Genomic DNA, 21,699 nt, shown 5'->3' with positions numbered 1-21,699 from the left:
TTCAGGTTTAACCAGTGTTGGCATTTTTAAAAAATATTTGTTTCAGTCTGTGTTGGCTTTTTTTTTTTTTTTAGTATATGCTTAAGATCTTTTCTTAGTTTTGATATGTAAAATCAAATTTGTGTAGATAATGTTGAATCTTTCTTTGCAATCTTTTCTTATTTCCTTTAATTGACTCCTGCCCCTGATAGAAATGGTGAGCTTAATTTAATGTGACTCTCTCATGTCTCTATTTTTACTGTATATGGTTTATATAAATAATTGATCAGATAAGTGCAAACAGATTTCTGGATCTTCTATTCTTTCTTTCTGGTATGTCGGAGGTCACATGCACACATCAGAAAGAGAGAGAGAAAACTCCAGTGGTGCCTGGTCATGCTGCAATCTTTTTTCCTCTATCTCTCCATCCAGTCAGGATTCTGGGCTCAAGCAAATGCATGTCTGGTATGTTTTTCAAGTCATCAGGCTGCCATTCGAACCTCCATTGGTTATGTGGGATCCAATTCCCTCTGCATAGCACTTAGCTACTGCACTTTTATTTTACAAAGACAGGAGGGGAAGTTGGTCCTCACTTTGTTTTAAAGGCTTGCCAAATTAGATTAGGTCCACCTTAAATAATCTTCCTTTTCTTAAATCAGTGGCAACAGATTAGTAGTCATAAAGATGATATCTCATCACCCTCATAAGCCTCTCTCACACTGAAAAGAAGGAGGATCTGTAGGGCATGTGGACAAAGGAGAATAAACTTTGGGGGCTATGTTAGAATTTTGCCTACTACATACATCTTTTGATTAATTTTGTAAAGGATTGGGGGGGATCCTATAAGAAAGGCATTTTTATAAATTTATTTTCCAGTTGTTTCCTACTGATAAGTAGTACACCAATTCTTTTTTATTTGTACATTGACCTTGAATCCTCTGATCTTGCTAAGTGTGCTTATTAATCCTACATGATGCCATCAGATTGGCTACATCTAAGATTATACCAGATGAGAACAGAGGTTATTTTCCCTTTTTCTTTCTGATCCGTATATCTTTGATTTCTTTATCTTGCATTATTGAACTGATTAGGATTTCTAATATAGTATTGAATAATGGCAGTAAGAGGCAACATACTTGACTTATCCTGACTTTAGGAAAGACTCAACATTTGCCATTGAGTATTATGTTAATTTTAGATAGATACCTTTCATCAGATTGAGGAAGGTTCATTCTATTCCTAGTTTGCTGAGAGTTTTTATCATAGATCAATGTTAAATTTTATTAAATGATTTTCTCCATTGAGATTACTTCACGATGAATTACAATTAAGTATTAAACTAAACCTCCTTTCCAGAGATAAACCCTACTTAGCCATGTTGTGTTATGTGTTATCTTCTATACATATGGCTGGATATTATCTGCTGATATTACATTAATTTTTTTTGTTTGTTTGCATAGGGTGTGTAAGCTTGTCTGAGAGGAGCAGACAGAGAGAGAAGGAGAATGCACCCCTTCAAGGGGGATGGCCACACACAGTCCCTTCTTCTTCATTCTACTTTTGGGACTTGGGGCATGCATGCATACACGCCTGGCATAATTCTCAAGTTGCAGGGTCCAAAACTCAAATTACACGGTTGCCATGTGGGATCTAGTTGTTGTAACCACCACACCACTGGTCAGCCCTATGTCATTAATTTTTGTGTTGAAATTCATGGGAGATTTTGGTCTATAATTAAAAAAAATGTTTGTTAGATTTTTATAACATTGGGAAATATTTCTTCTTTTTGAGTTTTTAAGTTACTTGGTGAAAGAGTGGTATTACATCTTCCTGAAATGTTTGAGGGGGTTCACTAGTAAAACTACTTGAATTTTGAGTTCTCTTTTTCCTTTTCTTTGTGGGAGGGTTTTAAAACTATAAATTCAATTTCTTTATTATATAGATGTAATAAAGTTGCTTAGTTGTGATATTCTTTTCATTTTTATTTATTTGTTTTTATTTTCTGACAGAAACTTTTAAAATATAAAACAAAGATAAAACACACCTCAATCCTACTATCTGACAGCATGCCTTATTTCTTCAAGACACAAGCTAGATCATAACAGGACGTAGTCAGATGTCTTTAAGAGCATCTGATTGGGAGAAATAGAAAACGTAGTTCTCAGGGAAGGCTCTGCAAACCAGATAGTTGTGCTATGTCCACAAACTCTAGAGCAGCCCTTGTCTCTTGAGCTGCTCATATGTTTTCTTACTGACAAGATTTCCCCTGGAGTCTTCATACTCTTCCTTGATGTTGGGTTGCCATCATTCTGAGGCTTTCTGCAGTTTCAGCTCGGCCCACAAAGAGACAGCATCTTCAATCTGTGTCACATTAGTGAAGTAAGCTGTGTTTGAGATACCCAAGCACCTCATCCATGAGTGTGACACCATTCAGTAAAGTGTATCTGAAAGGCTTTGGGCCTTCAGTAGGTGTAGTGTCCACAGATCTCACAACTGTAGTTGATACTGAGGTTGTGAAGCCTCTACAGTCAGTAGGGATGGATTTGCTTTCCTAGCTGAGGAGTAGGTTCTTGGGGTTATAATGACCTCACTCTCTTCATCTCACTTTCACTCTTACTGATCTGCTCTTCCTCCTCTTCTCTTGCTTGCTTCCATTTTACGTTGTCATGAGTGAGATGTCATTATTCCCTAAGAACTTCTACCTATTGTACATCTGGGTTTCTTGGAAAGCAATGTCTCACTTAGTGCCCTTTGATTTGGGATTTTTTGCAAACAGAGGTGTCATGTGACACCAGTGACTTTACTTTGGTTGCTGAACAGTCTCTGGGCTCACTTTTCTAGGGCTCTGCCACATTTCAGGCCTAAAGCTACAAGTGCAGATTTCAATCCAGATCTAGGGAGGCCAAATCCTTCCAGGAGGAGAAAGCAGAGAGCTCAAGATGGGCTCCAGTACGGGTAAGTGCATTGCTGGTCTCTTTTAGACATCCAGGAGAGGTACCTTTCTCCCACTTTTTCTCAAACTCAGTCTGAATCTTCCCACAAAGTTCATTCTGATCTTGGAGGGACTTCACTCTATCTGTGTAATCCTGAAAGTACTCAAGCAGCATCCCTAAGTACCTCTCATGCTCTGCATTCCTTTCTTTAGGAATGTCAAATAATTGGTCAAAGATGGGTAGGTATATGATGTAATCCAGCTTCTCAGATGCCTCAGGTTAATGTACTGGAGATGATCGCATGGAGATAGAGGTAATGTCTATCTCCCTTTTCATCTGTGAACTCCTCCAAGTTTTCTGCCTTTTTATTTGGATTTTAGGAGCTCCTCCAACATCCACTGACATCTTGTTCGGGTGCTTTTGGTAGAATTTCTTTATTTGCTTGAGTCTACTATACAATTCAGCAAACTCATTGAATGGTACTGAGCTCCTCCCTTCATAACCCATCTTTATCATCATACAAATCCCTCCCATTCCCACTGACCTCCCTATACCTATCTTGCATGGCCCATGGGTGGTGGTCAGAATTGGTCTGGTCCTGGAGCATTGACTTCTTAGTGAGCATCTCTTTGGCCTTGATACCCATGAGCCATTTCTTCTCCTATGACACCACAGTTGCTGCTCCAGAATCATCTTATCTTCTTTCTGGGCTGGTGCTTCAATTCAGACTATCTATGTGACTGGAAGCATAGCCTTGTGATATACTTTTGAAGGAATTTTTTATGTGTTTTAGAAAGATTCTGTTCATTGCATCTACATTACCAGATTTGTTATCATAAAGTTATTCGCAATATTCCCTTATTATCCTTTTAATATCTTTAAGACTTGTAGTGATAGCTTTCCTCTTATTGCAGATGTTTGTAATTTTTATTTTTCCTGTTTCGCTATGCATTTATCAATTTTATTTTTCAAAGAAACAACTTTGGCTTTGTTAATTTTCTCTATTGTTAGTTTTTATTTTGTTAGTTCTTGCATTTATCTTCGTTATTTTCTTCCTTTTATCAGGTTTAATTTTTTAATCTTTTTCCAGTTTAGTAGAGTAGAAACCTTGATCATTGATTTGAGGTCCTCATTCTATCCTAATACAAAATTATAAATGTCATCTAAACATAAATTTAGCTGCATCCAACATATTTTGGAATTTTATATTTTATTTATTATCCAATTCAAAAATGTGTGGGTTTTTTTTGTTTGTTTGTTTGTTTCTGTTTTTCTTTTTTATTTCCTGGAGTTATGGCAAATTTCTATTTAGACCTCAGGGGCTCTTTGTCTGCAAATCTCTCTTTGCAGGTACCTTGCCCTGTTCATTCCAATTGCTTCAATACCCAGGAGCTTCTATTTTTCCCTGTTTGGACCAATGTTTCACTACCCTCTGTGGGTTCTACTTTCCTCCTCTGTATTGGCAAAGTGTCACTAGGCAAAACGACAGACAACTGTTGAATAATCTAGGGATCACCTTATGTATTTCCTTTCTCTCAAATATCCCTGGCTTGAACTGCATGTTCAGTGCCTGAAAACTGTTGCTTCATTTATTTTGATCAGTTTTATAATTACTTCTTGTGACAGGGGAATGTCAATGCTAGTAAATTTTTGATCATTTAGTTCCCTAATTATTTCTTTTTTTAAAATTTACTAGAGTACGTGTGAGCTTGCTGAACAGAAACTGAGAAAGAGAGAGAGAGAAAGTTAAGAAGCATAGAGGATAGCCATGCCATAATTCCTTAATTCCTTCCTCTGCCCTTGGGATTCTGGTCAGGCACATGTAGGCACCAGCCTGTTTGTTCAAGCTTCTGTGTCTGATATTCAAACTAGGTAGCTGGCCCTGTGGGATCCACCTGCCTTAACCACTGTGACATCTGCTGGCCCCCTAATTTTTTGTTGTCATAAATACCTAGGTGAATGTTTTATACATGAACACGCATCAGTTAGGATTTCTCTCATTACCCATTTTGTGGGAGTATCTCTTCAGACCTGTGTGTAGAATTACCATATTTTTATTTGCCATGGCACATGTTATCCTCTGAAATTATCTTATTTTTTAATCATCTGCCTTCTTTCACTGGAAAGTAAACTTCATGAAAATAGGACTCTTTGGTAGTAGGAAGAAGGCTATCCCTTTCCTCCAAGATTATTCTCAACAGCAACCTCCATCCTGCTCTCCTTATCAGAAAAGTGATAGAAAGAGGAGTGTGTTGGTCACTAGATAGAATCCCCTTCAAAAAACAAAAACAAAAACAAAAAACATAAAATATCAACGCCATTATATTGTCTCTTTTGTCTTTTATCTCTATGATCAGATAATGGGATAAAGTAGAATGTAGTGGTTAGGGGAATAACACCATTAGATATGAGAACTGGTTGAACTGAGTTTATTCTTGACATGGAAAAATGAAGCAAATTGATAGGACAAGCGATAGAGCATTTATTATACTAGGAAGAATATTACCCATATAATTAAGAAGTTATAGACTTAAATCTTAATTTCCCCTTTTTGACCTTGTGCAAGCTATTTATCTTCTCTAAGTCTCTTCAATTGTTAAATGGGAATAATAATAGTCTTTCAGATTTCCATGAAGACTAAATGAGAAGATGTATGTAAAGCTTCCAGCATGACACACTAACTCACTGTTGTTACTTGCCAAACTCTTATTTCCCCTTCTCTTCCCTCTAGAATACTATGTAAGTCTTGAAACACCCCTACTACTAACACCCTAATAAAAGATGTGATAAATTCCAAATAAGTTAAGTGCATCACATTGGGATTTTTGCTGTTAAACTTGTGCAGTGGCACTGTCCTTGAGGGTGGTCATATATAGGGATATCAGTTTCTCCTTCATAAAATACAAGCCATGATGAGACCTCCAGTCATCCTTCATTAACTAATTGCCTATTCTAGGAACAGTCTTTCTTACATGAATAAGAACTTGGTTTCTCCTTTTATATAATGACTAATCTCAATTATTTATAATGATTCTTGTTGTTTATAGTTGGTTCTCACTGTCTTTAGAGAGTTTCTTCATTGACTCAAAACCATAAATCTATATTAACCAAAAACAGTGATGAAGTCATTTACGTTTTGAATGGCAAAAGAAATACTTGAGGGGAAAGTATTGATAACTTCTTAAATTTGAAATGGCTTTTCACAATTTATGCATCTCATAGAAGAAACTCTTTTTAAAAAAGCTGTTATTTGAAATTAACAAAAAAGTAAATATCATTATTTGAAAGTTCCAAAAACAATTTAAAAATTTCAAAACCAGACCATATTCCAGAAGAGTCATTCTTAAACTATGAGTGTAACCTGGTGAAGTGTTATTTTCAGAATCCAGTCTCACTCTAGAAATATCGATTCTTTGATGCTGGAGTGTGGGTCCAAGAATCCAAGAAACCACACTCTTTGGTGATTTTAATGAGCTAGTCCAAAGAGTTATTATTTCCCATTTAAAAGAATACTCAGGAAGGCATTTTTAATCTACCATAGATATTGCCAAAAGGCAGGAAAATGAGACCAATATTTTGACAGCAATAGGTGGTGTGTCCTTAAGTCTTCTCAAGGATCTAAAAGTGGTGGCCAAGGACCAAAACCAGTCCATTAATGTTTTTGGTCTAGCAGAAATGGTGTTTAAATGTTGTTTGTAATGTCCTTTGGCTAAGCTTACCTTCTCTAGTCTACGTTGGCTAGTTCTTAGATCCTCATCAACCATTCTATGTTCATATTTAAGTGATACACTGACCATGAGGCATTTCAGTTTGTGAACTCTCAGAATTTAAGAGTCCTACTTCTTAGGCTGATCTAGTGGATTAGAAACCAGATCACACACGGCTGACTGCAGTTCAAATGCTGGCTCTGGCAACTCGAAAAACATTCTGACACATGTGCATGCATGTACAAAATCCCAACAGGACAGAGAAATAGAGAAGAAGGGATTGTGGTGTGACCATACCCCACTGTGGGGGTGCACTCTTTCTCTTTCCTTCTCTCTGTCTTTCTGTCTTTGGTGAGCACACAGACTCTCTGACAATAAGAACAAAAATTTAAAAGAAGATTCACCTCTGAGTCATAGAAAATTAGAGTATCTGAAATAATGAAAACTGCCTGGTGATGATTTAATTTTGTAAGTTCTCTGTTGACCAAGCAAAACCAAGCCACTCAGAGTCAAATTACAAACTATCTTTTTACTCAAAGATGACATGTTCTAAAAGAATCAGTGCTAGTTTGATATTTACTCTCTTCTGTAAGATATTGGTTTACTTCTCTGTTCACCTCACTAGACTATGAGCAGTATAAGGCAAAAACTAGGTCTTTATACTTTGTATTGTCCTTAGAGCCCAACACTTTTTTAAAATAATTATTTATTTAATTTTATTATTATTATTTCTTTAAATTTTCTATAGGGAACATGCACACACTGTGAGAAAGTAAGAGAGAGAGAGTGAGAAAGCAAGGATCAGCCATATGGGAGTCTAGCACCTTAACCACCATGCCACCTGCTGGACCAGAGTCCAACATATTACAAAAAATTTCATAGATATTTAAATGTTGGTTGAGATGAAAAAAAAGTGAAAAGAAAGAGAAAGATGGGAGGTATAAGGTAAGAAGAAAAGAGACAATGGAGGAAAGAAGAAATGGAGAAAGAGGAAGGAAAGGAGGCAACTTTCAGTTGTGGAAAAATTGGGAATACATTGAATCAATGCCTCTTTTAAGAGAACACAGATAGGAATATGACCTATTTTAATTAACAAAGTTTCTGGATCAGAATCAAATTCAGAACTAGGTGTGAAGAAAGAGGAACATGGTGAATTGTTTGTGTTTGAGTATCAGCTACTAGAATCTAGGTATTGATTAAATTACTCTGGGTCTTGTTTTACATCACTCAAGAGACTTCCTGCTGGGTTCTGAAATGAAAATAATATCAAATGAATATTTTGGAGGATTCTTTTAAGCTTGTTATTTCTAATAATGTAGTTTCACATGCAAAATGGGCATTAGCGCAGCAGCAGTGTGCTATTTGTATTTTAAACAAATCATAGAATTTGTCACAATCTATCAACACAGTCTCCTTGTGTCTATATTTTTCCCCCTCATGGGAGAAATGGCTTGAGAGAAAGAGAGATCATCTGTTGCTTTTAGAAAATAAAGCACATTTAAAATCGTGTACTCAGAAATCCTTTATATTTTGTTTGCTGGCTTTAGTATCATCTTTCTAAAAACATAAAAAACATGGTTCTTCACAATCAAAGAAATTGGAAATCTAAAAATATGTCTGGCTCTGTGCTGAGTAAGCTGGAGAAGAGGAGGAATGTTGGGGAGACAGAGACATCATGGGTTTAGGCATCATCCATGTCTCACTGTGATCTGAATGGCCTCTGATATGTTACTTCACTTCCCTGAAACTAAGCTTTTCATCTATAGACTGACCAAATCTCTCAAATTCAATCAATAAGAACTTAGAATTAATTGAGAGTAAAGCACTTCAATTAACTGCATTGGAATCTCTCCTGCATTTCTCTCTCTCTCTCTCTCTCTCTCTCTCTTTTTAGGTTTTTGTCATTGGGCATGTGCCTGAGAGAACCACACAGAGAGAGACAGTGAGAAGAAAAGTGAGAAATCACCCCCTGTGGGATATGGTCATACCATAGTCCCTACTACTCCATTCTCCTCTTGGAATTTTGGGCATACACACACATGCCACCAGCATGATTTTCAAGCCATTGAGTCTTGGATTAGAACCGCGGTAGGCGCTGTGGAGTTCAGCATCTTAACCACCTAGCAACCTACTGGCTCCTTCCTCTGCATTTTTCAAAGGCTTTTTGTCTTTGCCAAGTAATTTAAACTCTCTTATTTTTACTTTCATTATAAAAGTTACCTCACACAGTTTTTGAGAAAATTAAATGAGAAAGTAGATAGAAAACAGATAGCAACTGACAGTATTATGAGTGGTTGTCGATGACCTCTTTCTGCTGAGGAAGAATCTGTGAACTTTTCATATGACTAAATGAAGGAAAAATATTAGAAGGAATAATTTTGTGACTAAAAATTTGAGGTATCCTCCCTTTTCCAAAATTCACTGATAAGAGACTGATTTGAAATTTATGAGGCCTCATACCTTTGATCATTGACAATCTATCTATTCCTCCATTCCCAAGGATTTTATCTGTGATGTTTGTGTGGGAAAATCAGTGACTTAAATAAAAAGCTCAGAAAATATACCAAACAGACATTTAACAAATACAATACACTCCCAGAATCCTGAGGTCTAGTTCTTGGGCTACCCAGAGGGCTATGCCACTTGCCTCTATAGAGTAGATGATACACATTCCTGAGTTAACATTGCAAGAAAAACACAAGTATAATCACGAGCCAATAAAAGAGTGCATAAGTGCTGAGGGGATCCTTTGGAAAGCTTTCTTAGGAGTGGTGTGCATAAGAAAAGGGAGAGAATACCAAAACTTAGTCACAGAGTAGCACAATTGAATAGGGTCAGACCAGGAAAAAAAAAAAAAAAAAACAGAATTTGTATTTCTTCAGATTTATTCTTTATTTCCTAGGTTCTATGTTGACCTTGTTTAGTTTTAAATTCATGTATAATAATATTTTATCAATAGCTTCTGTATATCAGGCCTCTATCTGAAACTTCTTTAAACATAGTTAGAAATTCATTTAAAATTTTAAATAAAAATTATTGGAGTATAATTTGTATACACTAAAATGCACTTGTCTGTGATTTATGTTTAAAAGCATAAAGGCATCTTAAAAATAAGAATAGTATTTTAAAAAATAGCCTGTTTTCAGATTCCTCATATCAGTAATAAGCAAATTTCAAAAGCTGAGAGAATCGCTGAAAATTAAATTATTTGAAAACCCTGTTGATTTTAGTAAAAAAAAAAAACTAATTTCTAAGAGCATATTGTATGAATTATTACCGTTATCTTTGTTCTCTTTGTAGTCTTATTCAGTGACGTAACTGGAAAAAGAAATGAAAAAAATATTTTAAACATTTTTTTCATAATGAAAGTTTGTGTTAACAATTCTTTTAGACCAATGTCATAGGATTGGTACTTATGACCTCCTCCTGAACTTCTCTTTGAGAATATATGCATTTAATTTTATATATCCTCTCTGAGAAAACAAATGGAATAATAAAACAGAAACTGTGCAAAGCAACTGCCATGAGATGATAGTTGGGGTGCGTGTGACACAGTTGTATGGTGATTCCTTATACACAGCCACTCTATGTTGGGTGCTAGAAATATTAGTGGACCATCAAATTCTAATTAGTTGTATTTTTCTGATCCATTTTACCTCAGTCTGCTAACTGAGCTTACAGAAGAAAATCTGAGTGACACAAAACCATCACATCCAGTACAATCCTCACATTTGTCCTTTGTGTGAATCCATCATTTTATTCTACAGCTTTGTCATTGCCCTGGGCCCTGCAGTGCTAGCACTGACAAACTTCATAACATGTCCCGCTCTGGTCACAGGGCAGATTAGTTATAAGACAGGCTAGCTATTTTGATTAGCTCTAAGGTTGCTGCCTTCTCGGTTATTAGTAAGTATTAACAGAATAGAATAGATGGCAGTCTTTCTATGAGAGAATATTTCTTTTCATTTTATATCTGTAACACCTAATCCCATGCCTGGCATGATAGCGATGCTCAACTAAAGTTCATGGCATGAACAGGTAGGTTAATGAATAAAACAGTCCTCATGATCAGTAGAGAACCATCACTACTCAGAAAACAAAAATACACAAATTCTCTCTATTCTGAGGAGGGATCAGTAGTATTATTATTTCTGTATAGTGAAATGAAGCTATCTAAAAAGTAAAGAGTTATGCTGTCTTATTATAACATTTTTATAAATGGCAGAACTAAATTGTAAAGTACCAGTAGGGTTGCCAAAGGGTGCTTCCAAAGAAAGTTGCTTTCAAAAATTCTTCATTTCACAGCCAGTTGGGGAGCTTGGAAATAATGTTTATGAATACTTTCTTTTATCTGGTTTACCAGTTCACCGCTTCTTCCAATATCCTACATGACTACTAAGAGATCAAAAGAGCAATCCCAGTCAGAAAAACAGATTTCTCTTATAAAATAATTGACTTGTTTTCTGAGTTTACTCCAAAAAAAAAAAAAAAAGATAAGAAGTGGAAACGTTTTGGCATGAATAAAAACAATTTGCCTCTGTAAGTTGGCTTAGGTTTTAGGTTAATAAATACTAGATCTTAGATCAACAAATTAGAAAATTTTAGCTGTGCATATGCCTAAAAGTGTGGATATTTACATTTATCAGTAATAACATCAACATAATTTATTTTTTTAAATTGCAGTATAATCATTTAGGGTCCAAATATACATCTTTTTCTTAAAGAATTTATTTTGAACTGTTGCATTTTAGTCTTCCATGTGCAGTTCAACTTTACCCCCTCATCACCTTACCATTCTTCTGAAACAGCATACTAGACTCTCTGCTGTTCCTTTTAACAAAGTCTCTACATAGACTTCTGGGAATACTTGAATACTTGAAGCTCTAATCACAGGTGCATGAGGGTATATCATTTTGTGGCTTGTTAAAATCAGTTTCTGCACCTGTGTCCATGAATCTGCAAATAATCACTCACATGAGTTCCCCTGCAGAGTTAGAACAACCTCTCAGCCCTTTCTGTGCACTATTAAGAAAATAATGATACATTAGTTTTTTTATGTATGTTACTAAATATGATTTTAGCTTTAAAATCTAATAGTTGTTAAAGGGTTCCCTGAGAAGACCCATTAGCAATTTTGTTCACTAGTCTCTCCAAATTTGTTTTGAATAGAGTTCATTGACATGTTGATTGTACATAAGGTTTTTCTTCTATGAATGGAAGTCAAACATGCTTGTGAAGTTTAAATGCCATGTTTACTCATAGGAACACATACAATCAGACCATAAAATATGTGGTAGATTGCCCCTGAATTAATTGTCTAATTCATTTATTGAGCTCTAGTCATACCTTTGTGTACAAACTCTAGCTATAGCATGCTTGTGATGGTTTCTGTCTTGTGATTTGCAACTTAGTATGAATAATGATGACTGCTGAATATGAAACTTGACATGTGGCTGTCAAAGGTGTTCTTTACACATTGTCCTAAAGCAATGACCCAGTTTTTATACCAGGAATATTAACATTGCAGAACTCACAAAGGAGATCGTCCTGGATCCATGCTATCATGTATTGGATAGATTTTATTGTAGCTGCTGATGGGTTTCACTGATTTGTATTTCATTTCCCAGTTACTCTGAAAATATTATGGGTGGAGTTAGAGAAATACTCCGAGTACTTTAAGTGATCATCTATGTGAATGTGGAAAAGAAGTACATAGTATGTGTGAGTGCTCTTATCAATAATGTTTATTAATTCAGACAACTTAAGTAGATCAATAATAACAAAGAGGAGCATGCACTCTGTAAAAATACCTTCTGTAGTACTTAAATGTCAATGTTTCCGTTTTAATGTTTATCAGCTTCTTGAGAGGCATTTGTAGCCCTTTACACACTCCTTTATGATTCCTTTATTGATTAAGTAGTGATGCCTCCTGGACCTAAGACATGGTTCACTATTTTTCAATTAAAATAAAGCAATATCTTGTTTGTTGCAGGTTCATTTCAAACAGTTGGCTTGTGGGACTCTAAGAGATGCTGCTATCCATGACATGTTGGAATTATCATGATCAACTACTCAGTTTGGATTTCACCCAGTGGCCAAGAGCTTTGTGTGATAGACGGCAAGGGTTGGATTTTTAAAAAGAGTAAACCAGGTAAGGTTTGAGGGAGACATCTGATCATTTATCACTTGCTCTAAGGGCTTTAGTATGCTGCCAAGATGTATTGAATAATGTATAGCTTTTCTAGTTGTTTCCAAGTCCACTGAACAGGTTGTTGAAGAATGGGGCTTTTTTTGGATTCAGGAGAATGTATAAAGTAATAATTGAATTCCTTTTCTCTCAAGAGGAGAGAGAGCTATTTTAAGATACATATAAAGCAGGCACAATAATATTGTAGATGCTAGATTTAAGCAAGAACCAAAAATTGCAAGCTATCAAGATTTTCTCTTTAAGTAACTACTCTGAACTCTAATGGCATAAACAGTTGTACTTTTGAAGGTGCGGCAGTGAAAGTGTTACCTTTAAGTGTTATATTTTACATGATACAGAGATGTGAATATTGGTTCACAGCCTATGATCTTATAAATATGTTTCAAGGTTATTCCAATTCAGAACATTATACCATTTTTTCTGCCTTTATCTCTTTGAAAGTATCATTCTAAATTCTCTTCATGTTTTATATAAAATGGTGATACAATGAAATACTCTATTATTATTGTGACTAAGAATTTAAAATATTATACTTTTATTGAAGTTTTTTTATATACTTTTTAAATTTTATTCCAGAATCTCTTCTCAACTATTATTCATATTTTGGTCTCTCCTTCTTACCTTTCTCTTTAACTATTTCTCCTTTATAACACATTTTATTTGTTATTAACAGTTATCTGGGGAAATCAAAAGTTGTTCTTTTCCTCTAACTTTAGACAGTCCAAATTTTTACAGTTTCTTTGAGTATTTTTCTTTGCCAAACCAGATTTTCCTAAGTGCAAGGATGGAAACAGAAAATGTAAGCATTAAATCATTAGGAAAGTCATGACATACTTTGCATAGAAAAAACAATGAAAAATATGTCATAACTTTCCCAGTGACCTAATAAAATATATTAATTTAGAAAAAATGGAGGGAAATTATTTTACACCATTAATGCTTGAGCTCTTTGTGCTTTTCACAAATGTCTTTTTTATTTTCTGAAAATAAAGTAAATGGAATGACGCCAATAAATTATAACCTAACATAATTGTTTGGATATAAATGAAGGCTTATAATGTGTTTAAAATCAATTCTCTATTTTATAAACATCCTTTCCCAATTCATGGCAATTTAATTATCTATAAGATGACATAATGGGAGTATAAAACCACCAAAATCAGAGATTTAAAATTAATAGAGGGCCACTCAAGAGTCATGGTGATTGAGGTCACTGGCTCCCGCATGGCTGACTGTGCAGTTCAGGTCCTAGATGGTGGCTTAGAAAATATGCCGTGTGTGTACGAGCATGCACAAAATCTCAACAGAAGAATGGAGGAAAGGTGATTATGACATGGCAAAATTCCCCAGGTAGTGATCTCTCTCCCTCTCTCTCTCTCTCTCTCTCCCTCCCTCCCTCCCTCCCCAGCAAGCACACGTGTCTTAGGCCAAGAACTAACAAACAAAAAAATGAAACCTTAAAAAATGTGTAGAAATAATGTAGCTTTCCAAATTCATGGCAGAAACCCTTATTCTATGAACTGAACCGATGGATCACTTTTTGTGCTGTGTAGTGGCAAACTGGGTTACCCATATTTACAAGAGTTCTGCAAGTCTTTTGATAAAAGGGACATCTATATCCAGATGCATTGGTGGAAAAAAGTTCAATTAAGTCCCATGCTTCAGTGCATTAGTACCTAACACATATTATAACTATGGCAAGAACCCTTCATGAAAAACTTCCATTGTCTTAAGCTTTATAGTCTTAAACTCTGAGTCCCAAATCAAGTTCATTCTGATTATATTTATTTTAATATTTTCAACAAAATTTGGTTGCATATCAGAATGTCAGAGTTGGAAAGAAGAATGCAAAAGGGGGGAGGGAAATTAAATCTATTTTGAAGATAAACCATCATAATGATAGTGATAATACATACTAATAATTTATCTTGTCACAAAGAAAGAGCTGCTCTCTATTTCTGAGATATATATTTTCATTCCTCAGAATATTTTATTTTTCTGAGTTTGTAACTCATCAATTTGGGGAACACGCACAACACATATTTTTTTTTTTGAGAGTTTTTTGCTATAGGGTCTGTGCGCTCGCCAGACAGAGAGAGACAGAGAGACAGAAAGCAAGAAATCACCCCCCAGGGGGAATGGCCACGCCGCAATTCCTTCTCCTCCATTCTCCTCTCGGGATCTTGGGCTCTCAGCACACGCGCCCGATGTGAGTTTTAAGCCACTGGGTCCAGGACACGAACCACGGTCGACTACGTGGGAGTCCAGCGACATAGCCATTATGCTAACTGCTGGTCCCACAACACATAATTTGACCCAAATAGCGTAAAGAAATATAATATCTCCTCATATAATTCTTTGAAGTGAATCCTATTAATTAAGATGGAGATAGGACATTCCACTGTTGTGTTTGTGTATAAAAATATGATTTAAAAATGTTCTTGGGAACATAAAAGATTTGACAGTGAACTCACATGTTTTTACAGGTGAAGGTTAACTATTTTCAAATGACTAGAAAATGTATACATTACAGGTTTACATTGTGTATCAGTTTTAAATTCAGTTTTGTTCTCTGTCATATAAATGGCAGTTGTATTTTTTTTTTTTTGTGATGATGATGATGTATGCTAGCTTCTCCACAAAGTAAAGAGTGTGTCAAGGCCTCCCAATTTTGTTTCTCCAAAGTTTATAACAAAGCCATAAAAAATTTGCACTGTTCCTAAGCTTAGAAGCAATTTTTCTTTCTTAAAGCATTTTTAAAGTAGAGGCTTGCCTAGCTCAGGATTACATTACTTTATGCTCATACATAGAAATGATATTAAGCTACAAAGGCAGGATATAAAAGGTGAGATTTTCAAAGCATTTCTGATAATAGTATGCCCTGTGTAATGGGATATGCAGTCTTCGGGGTGGTTCATGAAAAACATTTAAGTAGCACCGGTGTATGCAATATACCCCCCTGCTCTCTGCAGTGAGCAATGAGCATTCTCACCTATGCAACTCTGCATTCTGAGGTCTTCTGAAATAAAATCTCGAGGATTTCGTGAGGGAGCTGATTCCATTATGAAAAGTCTCATGTGAATCTTAAATACTTCCTGGCTGCATATTTATTTGTTTCACAAACATTTTTGAATGCATACCACATGTAAAACAGGACATGGCCAGAAACAAAATTAATAGCCCTCCTCTGCCTTGTCCTGAAGTAATTCATACCTAGAATAAAACACACACACACACACACACACACACACACACAAGCAGACATGTGAACTACTCATTCCAGGAAAAAAGAGAACCCAAAACCCTAATGATATGTTTCAAGCAAAATTCTCCAGAAATGAGTTTAAAGGACTGATGGAACTGATAGGCATATTAGAAGCTCTAATGTGGGGAGAACTTTAATTCATGGGCAACAAGTATGAAAGCGTTCAAGGTTCAGGGCACAGTCTGGAAGTCAGCATGGTGTAAAAAGAAATGTTATGTTTAAAGAATCAAAAGAGTGACACGAGGCTATAGAGAAAAATACAAGAGGTGGCCAGCAGTGACTGGACTTCAGTGTTTCGTGTGCATGGCTATGATGGCTGCACATATGAAAGTGATGTAATCTAATCTATCTTTTTAAATGATTCTGGCAGCGGGTGGGTGGGGCAGGGAAAGTATGTGCAGAGAGAAAGATTAAGAGTATTCAGTCCACGAATCCTGAACTACGTGGTGTCTAGCCCACTGCAGTACCAGTGTCTAGAATGGTTCAGTCCGTCACTGATTTTATTCTTCTCTCAAATCCTAACTAAATCAATGTCTTTCAGTGATAATCAGCACACTTCTCCATTTGCAACCTTGTGTCTCTTTTTTTAGAAACAGTTTAAAAATTCTTCATAGAGGGCTGAAAAGAATTTATAAGTTTTTCATTATACCCATCTCTCTCTCTCTCTCTCTCTCTCTCTCTCACACACACACACACACACACACACTCTCTCTCTCTCTCTCTCTCAGTATGTGTTTGAAATTAAACCTCAGATCCTGTTCCTAAAATTTATGCTTCAATTAAGATGGGGGCAGCTGCTACCCTACTTTATTTCCCTTTTGAGACTTTCATCTCTCAGGCTTTATCCTTCCCTTCATCGTTTTATCATGGCATCAATCACGATGTTTCACTCCTCGGGACGCAGCATGCATTGCAGGCACATTTTTATGACTAGAAAGCAAACCTACCCTACTTGGCATGTACTGCTTACTTAAACCTAATTAAGTAATTCTGCTGAAAGTATCATGTCCTTTCCATCATAATGCACATGTGGTAAAAATAATAGAGAACAATTTTAAGGCTATGGAAAATAACCGGGGAAGGGCGCCTAGAGACACAAAACACAGAAGTGTGAACTTTAACCCAACCTACTTTGATACAATTCTCTAATGAGTCAAGGCACATTAACACCTTCAGTGGAAGAAACTCCTAACTCACAGCATCACTTTCACTACAGTTATTTTATTGAAATTACCATTGTTGTAAGGCTTCCCAGTAGTATACCAGAGACAGTATATTTCTTATAATTGAATCATCTATCAGAGAAGGTATTTTATAGTCTGGGAAAAATCCAAGAACTTCTTTTTAAATTTACAGACTTAGGGAAATGTGGATATTTTGCACTAAAATGTATTAATTTTGAAGCCAGCTAAGGTCATTTTAAAATATATATATTGAGAAAGCAAGCCACCAGGTCAAGGACACAAATCCTGGTTGGCCATATGGGAATCCAGCACCCCTAATGACCATGGCACCTGCTGGCCCCATAGCCATGGTCTTTATTTTTCTTTTTTAAAACCTAACTCCAAAACTCCATACCCACTCCATAAATATGACCTATGATTGATTGAATGAATAGCAAAACCTGTGCTTAAGATCAAAATTGCAACACATATATATGCATATGTGTATGTGTACATATGTGTGTGTGTGTGTGTGTATACACACACACACATACTCACATACTAGAGGATTATTACCTTAGGGCACCAAAGAGAGAGAGAGAGAGACAGCAAGAAGGAAAGTGAAAAATCACCTCCCAGGGGAGATGGCCACACCACAATCCCTTCTCCTCCATTCTCCTCCCAGGATCTTGGGCACATATGCATACATGCTTGGCATGTGTTTCAAGCCACCAGGTCTGGGACTTGAACTGCAGTCGGCCATGTGGGAGTCCAACGATGTAACCACTATGCCATTTGCTGGCCTCACAACTTCTTTATTTTATTTTTTATAGAGAGATTTTTGCTATAGGGTGCATGTTCTCACCAGAGAGACAGAGAGAGACCAAGAGATAGAAAGCGAGAAATCACTCCCCAAGGGAATGGACACACCACAATCCTTTCTCCTCTATTCTCCTCTTGGGATCTTGGGCACACATACACACACACCCAGCATGAGTTTTAAGCCACCAGGTCCAGGACTCAAACCGCAGTTGACTATGTGGGAGTCCAGTGATGTAACGATTACACCATCTGCTGGTCCCAACAACCTCTATATTTTAAATAGCAGTTATCGTATTTCTCACTTGTTGGTGGGATTGGTTGATATTTGGTTCATCATATCCATTATTTGATCAAGGCTGTTTGATCCTTTCTTGGTAATCAGTACTACCATTATTTAGTAAAATATATTTTTAAATCAAATAGTGAAAGATAATAGTATAAGGAATAGGAGGATTTTATCTAAAATAATGAAACAAGAGTTAAAAGAGGGGCTGGATGGGGATGCAGCACTAACACAATGCTCGTGATAACGCAGTGGCCTGCAAGGCCAAGCCACTTGGGAAGCTTCCATGTTTTGCATCCAGAGATATCTCTGACCAGGGTGGGCATGTATGTGTTTACCTAATCCAGGGCTGACTGAATCTGAGTCACAGGGTGAAGATCTTGAGTTTTCTGAGTTCTCTTTCACTTGCTCATGGGAGAAATAAATTTTAAAAAGAAGAACAATTATTTACCATATGCTCTGTTGGCTTTCAAAATAAAGTACAGTTCTCTTCTACAAACTTTCACACTTCAAATTTTTACTTTTTATAGGTCCATATGCTTGGAAAAAAAGAAGTTAGGTGTGCTCTGCTCTTTTCAAACTGTTGTGTGTGTGTGTGTGTGTACTTCTCCAGATGGAAATTACTGTACTAGCATGCTACCTTTTCTCTTTTAAGGATCAAGTGTATAGCAAGTTAAATATACTATTATGTTTATAGGTATTGGCTTTAAGTCCAAGCTCTAATGGTTACAAATTATATGATCTTGGGCAAGTTATCCTCTCAGAGCTGTGATTCTCAATCAGTAATATGGAGATGTTAGTAGTGGCTCCATGATGCAATTGTTGGGATTAAATGAAGTTCTAGGGACCAGCAGATGGTGTAATGGTTACATTGCTGTACTCCCATGTAGTCGACTGTGGTTCCCATCCCAGACCCAGCAGCTTAAAACTCCCACCAGAAGCATGTGAGTGCATGCCCAAAATCCTGAAAGGAGAATGGAGGAGAAGGGATTGTGGTGTGTCTCTCTGTTTCTGTCTCTAGTGAGTGCACGTGCCCTATAGCAAAAACTCTTTTTAAAAATTGAAGTCCTAGATGTAAAATACTCAGCAGAGTGTTTGATACATTATTAAATAAGATACTGTAATGATTATGATGATGATGGTAATGTAGACTATATAAGGTTATGTATATAGCAGGTCTACCTAGAAGTTTAATTGTTTAAGCCAATGTCAGAATATTTTACTTTGGGTTTTTAGAAGCAAATGAAACAACCCAAGTAAACTGCTTAGCAGAATACTTGACACCTGAGAAGTGCTCAGTAAGTGTGAGTTATTGTGATAGTAGTTATTATTCACTTTCGCAAACATTTTTCTTCTTTGGACTCTTTTAGGAAATAGTATTCTAAGTTATTTCTATCAACAGTTTTCTTCTTAGGATAATGGCAGTTTTCTGAGTTACAATTAGGGTTGTGACTTTGAGATAATGCTGTTTAACAATCTATTATTGTTCATATTATAATCCTCTTGGTAGATACCACATTATTATGGTAAATAGAGTTTTATTTATAACTAAAGATTGCCAGAATTTTTTTCTTAACAAATTATCATATTTAGCACCAATAAATATATTGAAAGCCAGTAAATGAAATATTAACATATATCTTGCAGCAGCAAACAAATTATTCTGACCTGTTCATGTAATTCTCTAATTTAGAAATAGTACTGTACTATACATTCATGGAGACTGTCTTTGAGAGTCTCTGACATTAATCAAGCAATATCTATAATTATGCCTTTAACCTTCTTGTTATTACATGTATTTTATAAGGAAGACTGTTATTAATTTTCAAATGAAAAGTTAGAATTAAAACTGTATTTAACATGCTCAAATAATACTTAAAAATTAACCATCATGATTAGTTTCACAGCATGACATCTAAAACAGGATTAGGAAAAGAATGGGCATAAATCAGAGACCATGCCAAGAGTTTCTGGCCAGTGTTTGGTAGAGTCTTAATTTTGAGTAGTTCTATCTAGATCATCAGCTGACATGTAAAAGGAGTGTAGACTAGCTAGCCACAGTGGGAAGAGAAAGTGAAATAATCAGAGCAGTGGGTATCTGAACACCCCAGGACAGCAAGCACCCCACCTTCCCTCAGCAGCTTGGTGCTGTCCTCAGTGAAGAAGGGGAGAGGAGGCCAGAGGAGAACAGAAAAGAGATTCAGGGACATATTATGGTTGAGAAAGTAGCCCTGAAGTGGTAGACTATGAAGTTACATGGAAAGCTAAGCAAAGTCATGCCAGGGGCTAACAGTTTAATAAAATGTGTGCAAGACATTTTTAGATTAAGTGCTAGAAAATCCCTGAGTGGGCACATGGAACATTTTATTAGAAAAGATTTATTGATTCTGAGGATAAGATTTAGCATGAAATTAAGATACTGCAGAAATAGCTAAGGAAAAATAAACAATACCAGAACATATGTCTCTTGAGAATCTAATATGACAATAGTAATAAAATGATGATGATTGAACACACTAAGTTGTATATTTGGTTAAATACAGGTCACTTATGATTGCATTATCTAACATGCAAACATAGACAAATAGATATTGAAGAGAAGAAACTGAGACGAGGAAAGATGAGCAATTTATCCAGGTTAATACCAGTCAGCGCCTCCTCCCTTAGAAAGACCTTTCTATAAAACTCATGAGTTTTCCATGATCTCCCATTTTTTATTTTTCATTGTATAAATTGCATAATATACACGTTTGCAATTAGCTGTATTACATGATAAATTTTTATGATACTATGTGATTTGCCTTTTGTTACATGTTTATATGTTTTGCCTTTCCATGAGTTTGAAGTAGCTTAAGAGGAAGAACCCATAGTGTTTCTTTCTTTTTTTTGGAGAGGTTTTCGCTATAGGGCATGTGCACTCACCAGAAAGACAGAAGACAGAGAGAGACAGAGAGATAGAGAGAAATCACCTCCCCAGGGGCGATGGCCACGCTGCAATCCCTTCTTCTCCATTCTCCTCTTGGGATCTTGGGCACGCAGGCACATGCGCCCGGCATGAGTTTAAGCCGCTGGGTCCGGGACTTGAACCACGGTCGACTACATGGGAGTCCAGCGACATAGCTATTACACTAACTGCTGGTCCCCCATAGTGTTTATTTTTATGAAGGGCCCATTACTGCTCATGTTATTTTGGGCTCTAATTGGAACAAATGCTTGCTTATGATAATCTCAACAACAGTCTTTTTTTTCTTTCATCAAAGATCATACAACTTTATGTAAAACTTCACATACAATTCTTGGCAGGAATTGTGTATGTATATATATATATACATTTAAATG

The 21,699-nt window shown here is 36.1% G+C and overlaps 1 protein-coding gene and 1 pseudogene across 2 annotated transcripts in view; one reads left to right on the top strand and one right to left on the bottom strand.

The window, feature by feature from the left end:
* The window catches only part of LINGO2 (leucine rich repeat and Ig domain containing 2), a 1,055,580-nt gene that overhangs the window by 703,451 nt on the left and 330,430 nt on the right, over window positions 1-21,699 (top strand). For both annotated transcript variants that reach the window (XM_027769796.1, XM_006143087.1), the window contains one exon: window positions 12,612-12,770. The gene's annotated coding sequence lies outside the window, so the exon portion shown is untranslated. The remainder of the gene's footprint in view (window positions 1-12,611; window positions 12,771-21,699) is intronic.
* On the bottom strand, window positions 2,188-6,676 carry LOC102500515 (splicing factor 3A subunit 3 pseudogene; annotated as a pseudogene).

The sequence above is a fragment of the Tupaia chinensis genome, unplaced genomic scaffold (assembly GCF_000334495.1).
Source record: "Tupaia chinensis unplaced genomic scaffold, TupChi_1.0 Scaffold000093_1, whole genome shotgun sequence".
Lineage (NCBI taxonomy): Eukaryota > Metazoa > Chordata > Mammalia > Scandentia > Tupaiidae > Tupaia > Tupaia belangeri.
The sequence above is the reverse complement of the archived record's forward strand: the minus strand, read 5'-3'. Positions and strand labels throughout refer to the sequence as shown.